At 43.2% G+C, this 13050-nt stretch overlaps 1 protein-coding gene across 1 annotated transcript in view; it reads right to left on the bottom strand.

The window, feature by feature from the left end:
- LOC126236084 (ATP-binding cassette sub-family C member 4-like) overlaps nucleotides 1-13050 on the bottom strand; it is a 370212-nt gene that overhangs the window by 44259 nt on the left and 312903 nt on the right. The window lies entirely within an intron of this gene.

Genomic DNA, 13050 nt, shown 5'->3' on the forward strand with positions numbered 1-13050 from the left:
CCCGTAGAACTTAGAACTACTTAAACTTAACTATCCTAAGCACATCACACACATCCATGCCCGAGGCAGGATTCGAACCTGCGACCGTAGCAGTCATGCGGTTCCGGACTGACGCGCCTAGAACCGCACGGCCACCGCGGCCGGCGCACCATCTGTCGTCACCAGCGACGATCCGCTCCAGGAAAGCAACGTCTTCATGATACCGGAATAGATATTGCAGTACTCGTCGTGTATAATCAATCAAACTGTTGCAACACTGGCCCGCACCATTACCGCCGACATTTGCTTTGTGACAGGCCGATCACTTCTCAGCAGGTGGATCGCTTTGTCGATGGATTCGGCAGTGATTACCGTGTTCGACTTGCCTGGTCTCGGGTCATCAATCAAATACTTCTCGTCTTCAGGGAAAAGGGCACTTCACTTTCTCAACTTGTCGGCCACACAGTCTCCCTCGTATACGGCTATCATCTGGCGATGGACATTGGCCGATTTAACACCTTCCGCAGTCAGAACCCTGATAACATCTCGCTGCTCCTGAATCGTCGAATTTTACTACGTGAACTGCATGATGTCCTCACACGCTCTGGCGCGTCACATGGAGAGAACACACAACTGTTTGGTTCTCTCCTGCGTCATGTACCTACACGTGCGCACAACCTCTCTGGCCACAGCATTGGCATTCCTAGGTGTCTCACTGCGTTATCCCAAAGCGGAATATGCAAATTTCAACCCGTTTGTTTGTTACGACCTTTGGTACCACTCCTTATAATAAAATGATTGGCTAAAAGCCACTGGAAGGGTTGTCTATTTTGGAGATGTGCCGTATATGACGCCCGAATAACAGTCAGCGCAAGTGCAGACACGGTACCTGAACATCCTGTTGTAGGAAGGTGTGTAGCGAAAATGACAGGATGTCGCGAGTTAACAACTTCTGACGTGGAATAACAATCGGTGCAAGACGCGTGGGTTATAACGTACCGGAGATTACACAACAGTTCGGGTTTCCGTAGTCTGCAGTGCCCAGGGTAGTGTGCAACATGCGTAAACTGCCTCACAGGGCGACCGCAAGCGTTTGACGAAAGGATGTGACGTCACCTCCGCAGAGTCATATGTGGCGATCGGCTGCTATGGAGAATCAGATCACCGCCAATTTGAGTGCGTGGTGGCATCAGGAACCCGCTAGCATCAGAACTGTACGCAGGCAAACGCAGCTCACAGGCTTCAGAAGCTTACGACTGACATCGCATCCAATGCTCTCCGTGCCAAGACGTTTGACCGTTCAGTGTATAAAGAGCTAGAGACAATACCTCGTGACTGAGCTGGTAGACAGAGGCCAAGAACCAAGTACGTGGATTCCTGAGGAGACAATGGGCGAAACATGTAACCGCCGAGGGTGTATGTCATAAGCGATTTTGAAGGGCGATGTATGAGAATCACGCAACGACTGAACACGTTGCAGGTGGATGCGACTACAGTCAGGGTCCAGGGCAACATGCGCTCTTTGTATTCATTACCACATTTGTGTTACCACATATAGTATGTAACTGCTCCCATTTGAATGCGGGATATGTGTGTGGCGTATTTTTACTCTGCCGCAAAAAAGCAGAGCACTGAGATTTTGTCATTCTACACCAACCTGATACTTGCTGAAGATGTCCCTGTTCAGGATTAGGACTCAGGCTGCGAATCCATTGTTCTTAATGTGAGGCTGTGACATTTACTAGTAAGTTGGCTGAGGCTCATTAGGCTACTAAATGAGTGTCCATAGTGAGCTGAGATGCCAGTGGCTTTTTATTTATTTATGACCATGGAGAACCTAAAACCATGAAGTGCTAACAAGATGAAAATCTAAGTTTTAATCTGTCAGGACGTTTTATATCAGCACACAGTCTGTTACAGGGTGAAAAATTCATTCTGCTAACAAAATATTTCACAGACGTATGCCTACAAAGTCTTACGTACCACGCGTTAAATGCATTGCACAACATATAGACGCAGAACAATTTATGCGTTCTATACTCTGCTCTTCTGTACATTATTCCCAGAGTCGCTGTTTCTGAGGTCATTATATACGGCACGCAGCTCAGATCTTAATCGTACGGCCCCTACAACGAACTGCATCGTATGGCTCGTACTTACCGACTGACATGTCCGTCCGAATCACTTCGCTCTGCGGAAACCGGAGACGCAAGAAGTGCTTCCTCTGCTTATCGCGCTTAAGTGGTTATTAAATTGAAATCTGAAGTGAGTGGATTACAACCCACTTACTATTGAGAGGATAGCTAGTACGACTGTCAATTGTGAGTGATATTTTTAAAAGTATTAATAAGGCCCAAGGGTAATCCTTAAATCCCCTGTTGTAGCGGCCAGTCAGATTTTCCGAGTACTAAACACGCGCAGTTTCTCACGGAAACGGCACCCACTGTACCATCTGTTTGTCTGCGCCTCACTCCACTTCTTACGCCACACAACAGCTAAAGCAGCCTCAACTTAACTACGAAACTTATCTTAGGGTTAAATATTAAGGCTCCTAAAGCCAGAAATGCAGCTAAAACTGTCCAAATTGGGTCTCCATATCGCTTTTCTTTATTTTCACGTAACCCGTTTCGGGCCAGCTGCTGATGTTCAGGTCAACAGAGTAAAGCGATCTAGAGACTGAATTTCAACAGTTTTGGCTAAATAACGATCGCGGACACTCCCTGTTGACGAATACGTCTAGTTTTTATTTGTTAAAATATGTTGCTGTTGTGGTGGTCTTCAGTCCAGAGACTGGTTTGATGCAGCTCTCCAAGCTGCCCTATCCTGTGCAAGCCTCTTCATCTCCGAGAAACTACTGCAACCTACATCTTCTGAAACTGCTTAGTGTATTCATCTCTTGGTCTCCCTCTACGATTTTTACCCCCACCCCCATCCCCCACCCCATACGTCCCTCCAGTAGTAAACTGGTGATCGCTTGATACGTCAGAACGTATCCTACCAACCGATTCATTCTTCTAGTCAAGTCGTTCCACAAATTCCTCTTCTCCCCAATTCTATTCAGTACCTCCTCATTAGTTACGTGATGTACCCAGCTAATCTTCAGCATCCTTCTGTAGCACCACGTTTCGAAAGCTTCTATTCTCTTCCTGTCTAAACTATTTATCGTCCTTGTTTCACTTCCATACATGACTACACTCCATAAAAATACTTTCAGGAAGGACTTCCGGACACTTAAATCTATACTAGAGATCAACAAATTTCTCTTCTTCAGGAAGGCTTTCCTTGCCATAGCCAGTCTACATTTTATGTCCTCCCTACCTCGACCATCGTCAGTTATTTTGTTTCTTAGATAGCAGAAATCGTTTACTACTTTAAGTGTATCATTTCCTAATTTAATTCACTCAGCATCACCTCATTTAATTCGACTGCATGCCGGTATCCTCGTTTGGCTTTTGTTGATGTTCATCTTACATCCTCCTTTCAAGACACTGCCCATTCCGTTCAACTGCTGTTCCTGACCCTTTACTGTCTCTGACAGAATTACAATGTAGTCGGCATATCTCAAAGTGTTTATTTCTTCTCCATTGATTTTAATTCCTACTCCCATATAATGTGACAAAATGTCTGTTTAAAAAAATTAAGCTATCGCTCCATAGTAGATGAATGGAAAAGAGTAGACGGCGAAGCACACAATAGGCAGTCGCGTGAGGGATAGTAGGTCGTGATGAGCAGTACTACGGTAGCTCGTGTTCCTCGTGCAGGCCGCTCCTCCCACCACGAGGCAAGCTCTCAACGTTACCGAGATAAAACAATTGACGACACGAAACGGTACAGCATGAGTCACGGATTTGTAGGTAGAGCACGACCCGCCTACAGCTGCTATCCTTGAGGCAAGCCCTGATAAACTTCCTCGTGGCGACTGTGTTTTCGCATCGTCTGTAACCAGTGAAGGTGATAAGAAATATACACAAGTAGGACGTATACACCAACAGCGATTCGTTATCTGCTATAATTCAGCCGATGGGCACACAGTACGGTGCGCTTGCTTATACCTCTAGATCTCTTTCTTTACAGATTTTTTGCTTATTTATTTCATATGAAACACGTTACGAGTCAGAAGCTGGGTCAGTATAAAATGTGAAACGTCATGGCAACTACATACACTAAAGAGCCAAATAAACTGGTACATCTGCCTCAATCGTGTAGGGGCGAAGGGAACTGACACGATGAATTCTGCAGGGCTGTCCGTAAATCCGTAACAGTACGAGGGGGTGGAGATATCTTCTGAACAGCACGTTGCAAGGCGTCCCAGTTATGCTCAATAAATTCAATGTCTGGGGAGTCTGGTGGCCAGCGGATGTGTTTCAACTGAGAAGACTGTTCCTGGAGCGACTCTGTAGCAATTCTGGACGTGTGGCGTGTCACATTGTCCTGCGGGAATTGCCTAAGTCCGTCGAAATACACAATGGGAATGAATGGATGAAGGTGATCAGACAATATGCTTACGTACGTGTCACCTGTCAGAGTCGTATGTAGACATATCATGGGTCTCATATCACTCCAACTGCTCCCGTACACGTCCATCAGCTCGATACAATTTGAACAATTTCGGTTCCGAAAGCCCACATCGATGATGTTTCGTTGAATAGTTCGCACGCTAATAATTATTGATGGCCCAGCACTGAAATCTGCAGCAATTTGCGGAAGGGTTGCTCTTCTGTCACGTTGAACGATCCTCTTCAGTCGTCGTTGGTCCCGTTCTTGAAGGATCTTTTTCCGGCCGCAGCGATGTCGGAGATTTGATGTTTTACCGGATTCCTGATATTAACGGTACACTCTTGATATTGTTGCAAGGGTATTTCCTCACTTAGTCGCTTGCTCATAGATGCTGTGTCCCATCGCTCGTGCTCCGGCTATAACACCTCGTTCAAACTCACATAAATATTGATAACCTGCCACTGTAGCAGCAGTAACTGATCTAACAACTGCGTCAGATACTTGTTTTCTCAAATAGGCGTTGCCGATCGCAGCGACGTATTCTGCATGTTTACGTATTTCTGTATTTGAATACGCTTGTCTATACCAGTTTCTTTGGCGCTTCGATGTATATATTTTACTTATGTGCGATTATAATACTCGCTGAGGAGTTTAAAATACGCTGGTGGCCATTAACATTGCAACATCATGAAGACGGCGTACAACATATGTCGAATTGGCATGACGTGTACTACACACTTTCATGTACAACGTGGGCCTGAAAAGTTCAGCAGCTGCTCTCAGAAAGTGAAGGAAACAAGAGATTCAAACAGAACACCCTTACTGGCCTTCAAAGTGAGCATCATTAGCTACAACACACTTGTGACATCGGTTGTAAAGCTGCTGAAGTTTGTCAACAAACGTTTCTTGTGGAGTCGCTCGAAGGACCGTGGTCACGCGTTGCTGGATATTCATTTCATTACAAGAGATGAGGCCTGGTGCTAACAACACGATCTGGAGACCTAGTGATGATCAGCGACATGGTGTTCATAGTCCTCCTCGCTTCCAAGAAAAGTCCAAGTTTAACCCTTCCAATACCAATGGGGAGTACTTTATGCTCACCTTTTGAAAATACTGTAGTCAAGTAAGGGAATTTAAAAAAAATGAAAAAAATATTTTTTAATAAAGTCCACTAGCAGATTCCGTAAATGTTTTTAATTTTTCAGTTAAATTTAACGAAAAAATTCAAGTCTTAGTAGTACATGTGACTCTTCACAACGAATGTCATATTTAACATTTTCAGATTCAGGGTCCTAACTACACATCTGTACCTCTTTAAACAGTATTTTGTTAATCTAAGACAATAATAGTTAATAAATTTTGTGTTTTTTTAATTGTTTACGGTGGTCGTGAAGTACACTCCCCCCCGTTGGTAATCACTTTATTGAAAATGAGCTGATATTTCAATGGTTAAGACTATGTTTATCGTCTTTTTCGACAGCAAGGGCTTGACCCATCATGAGCTTCTAGCCGAGGCAGGCAGAGAAGACGATGAACATGCCATCGACTGTCACTTGCTCATAGGATTGTACTGTTAGCACCAGATCTCATGTCGTGTAATCATGCAAATATCCAGGAACGCATTAACATGGCGCTTCGAACGATTCCACAAGAAGCGTTTGCTGACAATTTCCAGCCGCTTTACAACAGATATCAGATGTGTGATGCAGCTAATGATGACTACGTTGACGGCCAGTAACGGTAATTTCGTGTGTAGCTCTTGTTTCCTTTATTTTCTGAGACGATTCATGGAACTTTTCAGACGCACCTTGTATATACAAACGAAAAAAATCAACAAATAAACGTTATATTATAAGTTATAAGATTCAAAGTATATAAAGGCATAATGAAACAGAAGCAAATAAGATGTCAACATTAAATCTTATATTACATTCGATGATTAAAAGTATATGGTCATACCTTCTTTATGTCTATTTCCTCGTGCTAATCAATATATTTATGTACGGCTATACCTTAATAAATATATGTATAAATTGTTCAGTACAACCTTTTTATGTCAGTCAATCAGCGGATTTAGGAGTTTACATTTATATCTTTAAAGTTTAAAACATTCAATATATCCGTAAAGAATAGATATTGTTTTGTAACCATATAAAAGCGATGGTTGTAATCTGCATATTTCGTAGATATATAGTCGTAAAATGGTCGCATACCTTTGGAAACAACAATCTTTGTGCAGTTAGAAGTTGTCTCTGATGTTGTGTAGCCTGTCAGTTCAGTCTGAAGTTGTGTTATGGTGGCCTAGAAAACCAAATGCCGGTCCACAACGAATTATAAAGATAATATTGCGGAACATTAATGCTTTGTATTTCAGTTTTTAAAACATCATTATCTTATCCCTCCGACTCGTTAAATATACTATCGACTTCCTCGACTTCAGCAATATGGATGGGTAACAATGTTCTTCTTATGAACATAATGTTGATTGATCTACAGCGATGTGGAATATGGGTGAACTTTTGGTGGATTCGATTGCACCAAGGCCTCCACCAAACTGATTTCGTGGATCTCTTCGCAAAGGACGCAACACCCAATAGCGCTTACTTATACCCGGTTTCAGTGCAGCCGACCACGTCCGTGAAGTTAAGGCGTACATGGAAAGACGAGAGGGAAGAAACACGATATCAGAGAGGCCGTCAGTACTATAATGTGCAACCTGTCCCTCTTCCTCTGGGCTCTTCCCTCCCGAAGATCGTGGTTCCACAATATCTAACGTAGGCGTAAGAGATTCAAAAAGTTGTTCGTGACACTAAACAAAAGATGGTGTCTTAAATCACATATTTTCATGTGAATGTTATTACTGTAAATAAGTTTGTGCATGATTGTAAGCGAACTGAAGCACTAATATCGCCACTTCCCTGACACCAGAAAATCCAACAATTTACAAAAACGTCACAGACCTCGTAAAGGATTGTAGCGTGCACACATAATTGTCTGTTCCCATGGAGAGAAACTGAACCGCACCATGTCAGACGATACTGCCGATCTGAGTTTTGCGTGTTTTATACTTTTGGGTAGCCGCTGTAATACGAGAAGATAATGTCGTAATACCATTCCAGTACACATCAGTATTTGTATTGTTCTTTACCTTGTTATCTCAATAATTTAAAAGAGTGTGTTCCTTATTGTTGCTACGTGTGATCGGGTATGTAAGACAGCCGACTCTTGATGATTCGAAGTTCAAGTGAACTAACAAAAAGGGCGAACTGATGAAGGTGAACTAAGGAAATGTGAATATAAGTTAGAAAATAGTACTGTAGTTTCAATAACATGCATATTTGTTTACAAAGGGAAGCACAGCGTAACAACTTCAATTCAAATAAAAGAAGTCTATTTTTACTTGCTTATTTACTTTTTTTATTTATTTTTATATTTGTAGCGAAAGACACGTGTAAATTTGCGAGAATACAACAGAAACAATTTTTCCATGCTGTACAAGCTGTGTCATCAACACATGCAGTTTCTCGAAATTTTCCGTAAAAGTGAAATAGTGCCGTTTCTTAAAGTTAGCGACCAATCTGTCCCCTGCTAGTGCCGAACTCTTCAATGTCCAGACTAACAGCGAATGAGTTCGCCTTTTCTTGAAGCCTAGAACTTCTGACACAAAATTTTTGCCCTCTGCACTGATTAAGTCATTTCTGTACGCATTCTCGAAGGTGCGGAAATTCACGTCACAGGTTCGTTTCCTCGCTCGTTACGATACGTTTTCAGCAGTCTTACCTTTCTGCTGAAGAATTAACGACGGGGAAGATGGAATTCTCAAACTTTTCGCTACATCCTTCTTTTATCATTCCACATTCCACGGACTCAATAACCTGCTTCTTTTCTGCGTATCTCAAACAACTGTAATTATTTGAAGTCACTTTTACAACTGATTTATGTGCTATAGTAAATAATCCGTTGTTTAGAAAACAAAGAAGCACAACCAAGAGTTGAATGACGAAATAGTTACCTGAACAATTGACAAAACAATTAGAATTACCGAATAATAGACAGGCGCTGACTTTCAGTTGTAGAATGTTTGCGGGGCGATCTCCCATGACAATCGCTTCGATTCATCGAGTGTACCAAAACATATAGGAATTCTTAAATTTATCGAAGATACTTTAAGAAACTTAAAAGCATGATGGATTTCGCAGAAATTCGATTTATCGTGGCTCGAATTAGCAAGAGTCGACTGTGCTTACATTAAATTCCTTACAGTCATCAGGAGTGCTTCTAATGAAATTGGTCCTAGCCACAAGCTATGTTCAGAAAAAGAGGCCGAAGAGTCCCGTTCCGTAAGCAGTGGCTGTCGTCGATGGGTTGCTTTTAGGAAAGTCTGGTTCTAGTTTCGCAGCGGTGGGAGAACGATTCAGTGTGGCCTCATAAAACAACTTGGTTCAAAAATGGTTCAAATGGCTCTGAGCACTATGGGACTTAACATCTATGGTCATCAGTCCCCTAGAACTTAGAACTACTTAAACCTAACTAACCTAAGGACATCACACAACACCCAGCCATCACGAGGCAGAGAAAATCCCTGACCCCGTCGGGAATCGAACCCGGGAACCCGGGCGTGGGAAGCGAGAACGCTACCGCACGACCACGAGATGCGGGCAAACAACTTGAACAATGAAACTAACTGGCAGATTAAAACTGTGTGCCCGACCGAGACTCGAACTCGGGACCTTTGCCTTTCGAGGGCAAGTGCTCTACCATCATGGTAGAGCACTTGCCCGCGAAAGGCAAAGGTCCCGAGTTCGAGTCTCGGTCGGGCACACAGTTTTAATCTGCCAGGAAGTTTCATATCAGCGCACACTCCGCTGCAGAGTGAAAATCTCACTCTGGAACTTGAACAATAAACAGCTGCCGGAGTAAGGAAATAGTGGCTCTGTGCTAATTTTTGCACCAACCGCTGATACATTGCTGCATGCACCGCAAAAGGAGCCTTTAGTGCGTCCACTATCGTGCTTCCACTATTCGGTCACTGCTACTGTCGGAAGCTTTTTCATCCCTACTGGCACATTTCTCTCTACCAACTATGTTAATGAAGGCGCCCCTATATAATTTCTTAGCTTTTCTTCTTTTAGAGAAGGAGATATAAAATGAAGTCCTTCTCTGAAGAAGATTACTTTGACACTGGTACACATTGAGGTGACAAAAGCTATAGGATAGTGACATGCACGTATTCACATCGCGGTAGTATTGCTTACACAAGATATAAAAGAGAGTTGTCATTTGTACTCAAGTGATTCACGTGAAAAGTTTCCGATGTGATTATGGCCGCACGAAGGGAATTAAGTAACTCTGAAAGTGGAATGGTAGCGCGATCTAGACGTGTGGGACACTGCATTTCGGATATCGTTAGCGAATTCAGTATTCTGACATCCACATTGTCAAGAGTGTGTCGACTATACCAAACTGCAGGCACCACCACTCAGCACGGAAAACGCAGTGGCCGACAGACTTCGCTTAACGATCGAGAGGCGTTTGCGTAGAGTTGTCGGTGCTAACAGACAAGCCACCCCGCGTGAAGTGGCCACAGAAATCAATGTGGGATGTACGACGAACGTATCCATTAGGACACTATGGCGAAATTTGGCTTTAATGGGTTATGGCAACAGACGACTACTGCACGTGCCTTTGGTAACAGCCTGATATCGCCCGCAGCGCCTCTCCTGGGTTCGTGAGTATTTAGGTTAGTCCCTAGAAGGCCGGAAAACCGTGGCCTGGTCAGATGAGTCCCGATTTCAGTTGGTAAGAGCTGATGGTGGGGATCGAATGTGACACAGTGTAAGTTGCTGGTGCTCTGTAATGATGTCGGCTGTGTTTACATGGAATGGGCTGGGTCCTCCAGTCCAGTTGAACCTGTCATTGACTAGAAACGGTTGTGTTCGGCTGTTGCAGACAATTCGCAGCCATTCACGGACTTCATGTTCCCAAACGACAATTTGAATGAAAATGCGCCATTTCAACCGGCCGCAGCTGTGCGCGATTGGTTTGAATGACATTCTGGACAGTTCGAGCGAATGATTTGGCCACTCAGATCGCCCGACATTCCAGAGGTCAGTTCGTGGACAAACTCCTGCACCGGCAACACTTCCGCCATTATGGGCGGCTATACAGGCACCTTGGCTCAGTTTTTCTGCAAGGTACTTCAAACGACTTGTTGAGTCCATGCCATCTCAAATTGCTGCACTACGCCGGGAAAATGGAGGTCAGACGCGATATTAGGGGGTATTCCATGACTTTTGTCACCTCAGGTATATTGCGACGACTGCAGAATTTGTGATGGTGATTCGATTTTACACTCAACAACCACTCCCTAATGTGATCTGATGTCTTTAATTCTTATTTTAGTGCCTTCGAATCTCTATGCTACGTGACGGTTATGCACTATATTAAGTGTAGTACAAAGAACTGTCAGTAATTTATTGTAAATCTGCTGATGAAATAGAAAATTTCCTTGCTTCACTTGCAGTCACAGTCATTATGTGACCTGGACTAAGGTCCTCTCTGGCTTAAGGCTCCTAATTAAACCCATTTAATATTTTCTATTGCTATCAGCCAATTTTAATGACTTCGACTGGCGATCAACATACTCGTTCATCGTCTCATTACCTACTCTTCGGTTGTCAGCTGTTGATCAACAGAGCAGAATGCGGGCGACTACCGCCATTCAAAACTGGTATTGTCTCACGCGACTGCAAAGTTCTCGAGTCCTTACCAGACAAAAAAATTATTCCGATAGTCGACAGATAAATATTTCAGTCAAATATAGATTAATGCTGTACATTTACAGCCTGTAGTACGCAAATATTTCACTCCTGAATGAAAGAGTACTTTTGGTTCAAGCTGTCAACAGAAGTAATGTTACAGTAATTGAGATCAATTGTGTTGAAGATATCAGTAAGAAGTGTTGCTACGTCTTAGCTGTATATCTGACGTCTTAGCTGTATATCTGATAGGACGGCCGCGGTGGTCTCGCGGTTCTAGGCGCGCAGTCCGGAACCGTGCGACTGCTACGGTCGCAGGTTCGAATCCTGCCTCGGGCATGGATGTGTGTGATGTCCTTAGGTTAGTTAGGTTTAAGTAGTTCTAAGTTCTAGGGGACTGATGACCACAGCAGTTGAGTCCCATAGTGCTCAGAGCCATTTGAACCATTTTTTTTTTTTTTTTAATATCTGATAAGTCTGTGATCGCCCTATTAATTTATGTATGGCAGTGGTATTTAGCTGTCAAGAGGCATGGTGAGTTAGCCTATATCCAAGGCACCTTAACTCTTCATTTAACTGATAGTTTTCTGATGTCAGGCACCAACGTATCCATACCATCTATGTGTGAGGTATCTTAGTGTATGACATTGTTCTAACTTTTAAACTCTGATTCAACTATGATGAAATATTTGACATTTACTGTACATTGTACATTAGGCTGAGTGTGCTGTTTCTCTTACTGGAATAGGCGTCTCAAAAGGAGCTCTTTACCATCTCACGTCAAAGAGCCACCAGAATGCCTGTTCTACTCTGGATACACGCTTTTGCAATGCGACTAACTGCTAAATGACTGACATCTGGTCCCTGGTGGACACTGCAGACTCTATCTCTAGTGGTTATGTCGAAGGTGGGGGGGGGGGGGGGGGGGGGCGAATAACGGCCAGTGGGCAACAACTTCATGCAGCATCGGTTGTGAACAGCGCTGATGGAAGGATGGATCGTCCCACCGCGAGAACTGCTTACCAATGTTGTGGCCAGTATGGGAGCTGTTGCAGAGCATGCTTTGCCGTTCGTAGTGATCAGACACCCTATTAAGAGCCATATCCTCCCTTTTGTTATATCTAGGGAACCACCATAATTTGCGATGACCAGTGTAATTATTGTCTTTCAATAATAATAGTGTCATTTCGGTTCGTCCCTAGATCTATTTCATTCATTTGCCGTCTGTACAACACTGTACCATTTCTTTCTATGCGTGGTCCACGTTTCATCGAGCAGTGGTATTTGACAATGACACATCACGCCGAAGTTACTTTCAACCTTAAGGCCTGCACACCAGTTTAGCAGTAGAAGTACTGCTAACAGTAGACGTCCTAGTCAGTATTGTTATTCCAAATGACCTTAGATATATTTGTGATCATCCTTGCACTTCTATTTTTAATATTTTAGTTAAACTGTAATGCAAAAAGATTCATGCCTATACAACTCTTGTCGACATAAGAGAGGGCTTGAAGTAAACACAATAATAAGCCTACGCACTCTGCAGTGCCATCAGCGATTTGGTCTGCTGTGACCCTGTGATTTGGCATTCCTGCGATCACTACCAGTCATGGTAATTGCGCAAGGTGTATGTTGGAAGAAGTAATATATCTTCTCGGATTTAACTACCGTCTCGCGGTTACCGACATCTTAATTGTAAGGGTCTTTGTTTATCATTTGTTGAACATTTCCGTAACGTGATATCGCTGATTTAATAAACAGTTTACGAAACACGTAGTGTATCTCTCAGTTCTTTTTCTCTTCCTCTTCTTCTCTC

The sequence above is a fragment of the Schistocerca nitens genome, chromosome 2 (genome assembly GCF_023898315.1).
Source record: "Schistocerca nitens isolate TAMUIC-IGC-003100 chromosome 2, iqSchNite1.1, whole genome shotgun sequence".
In the NCBI taxonomy this organism is placed as follows: domain Eukaryota; kingdom Metazoa; phylum Arthropoda; class Insecta; order Orthoptera; family Acrididae; genus Schistocerca; species Schistocerca nitens.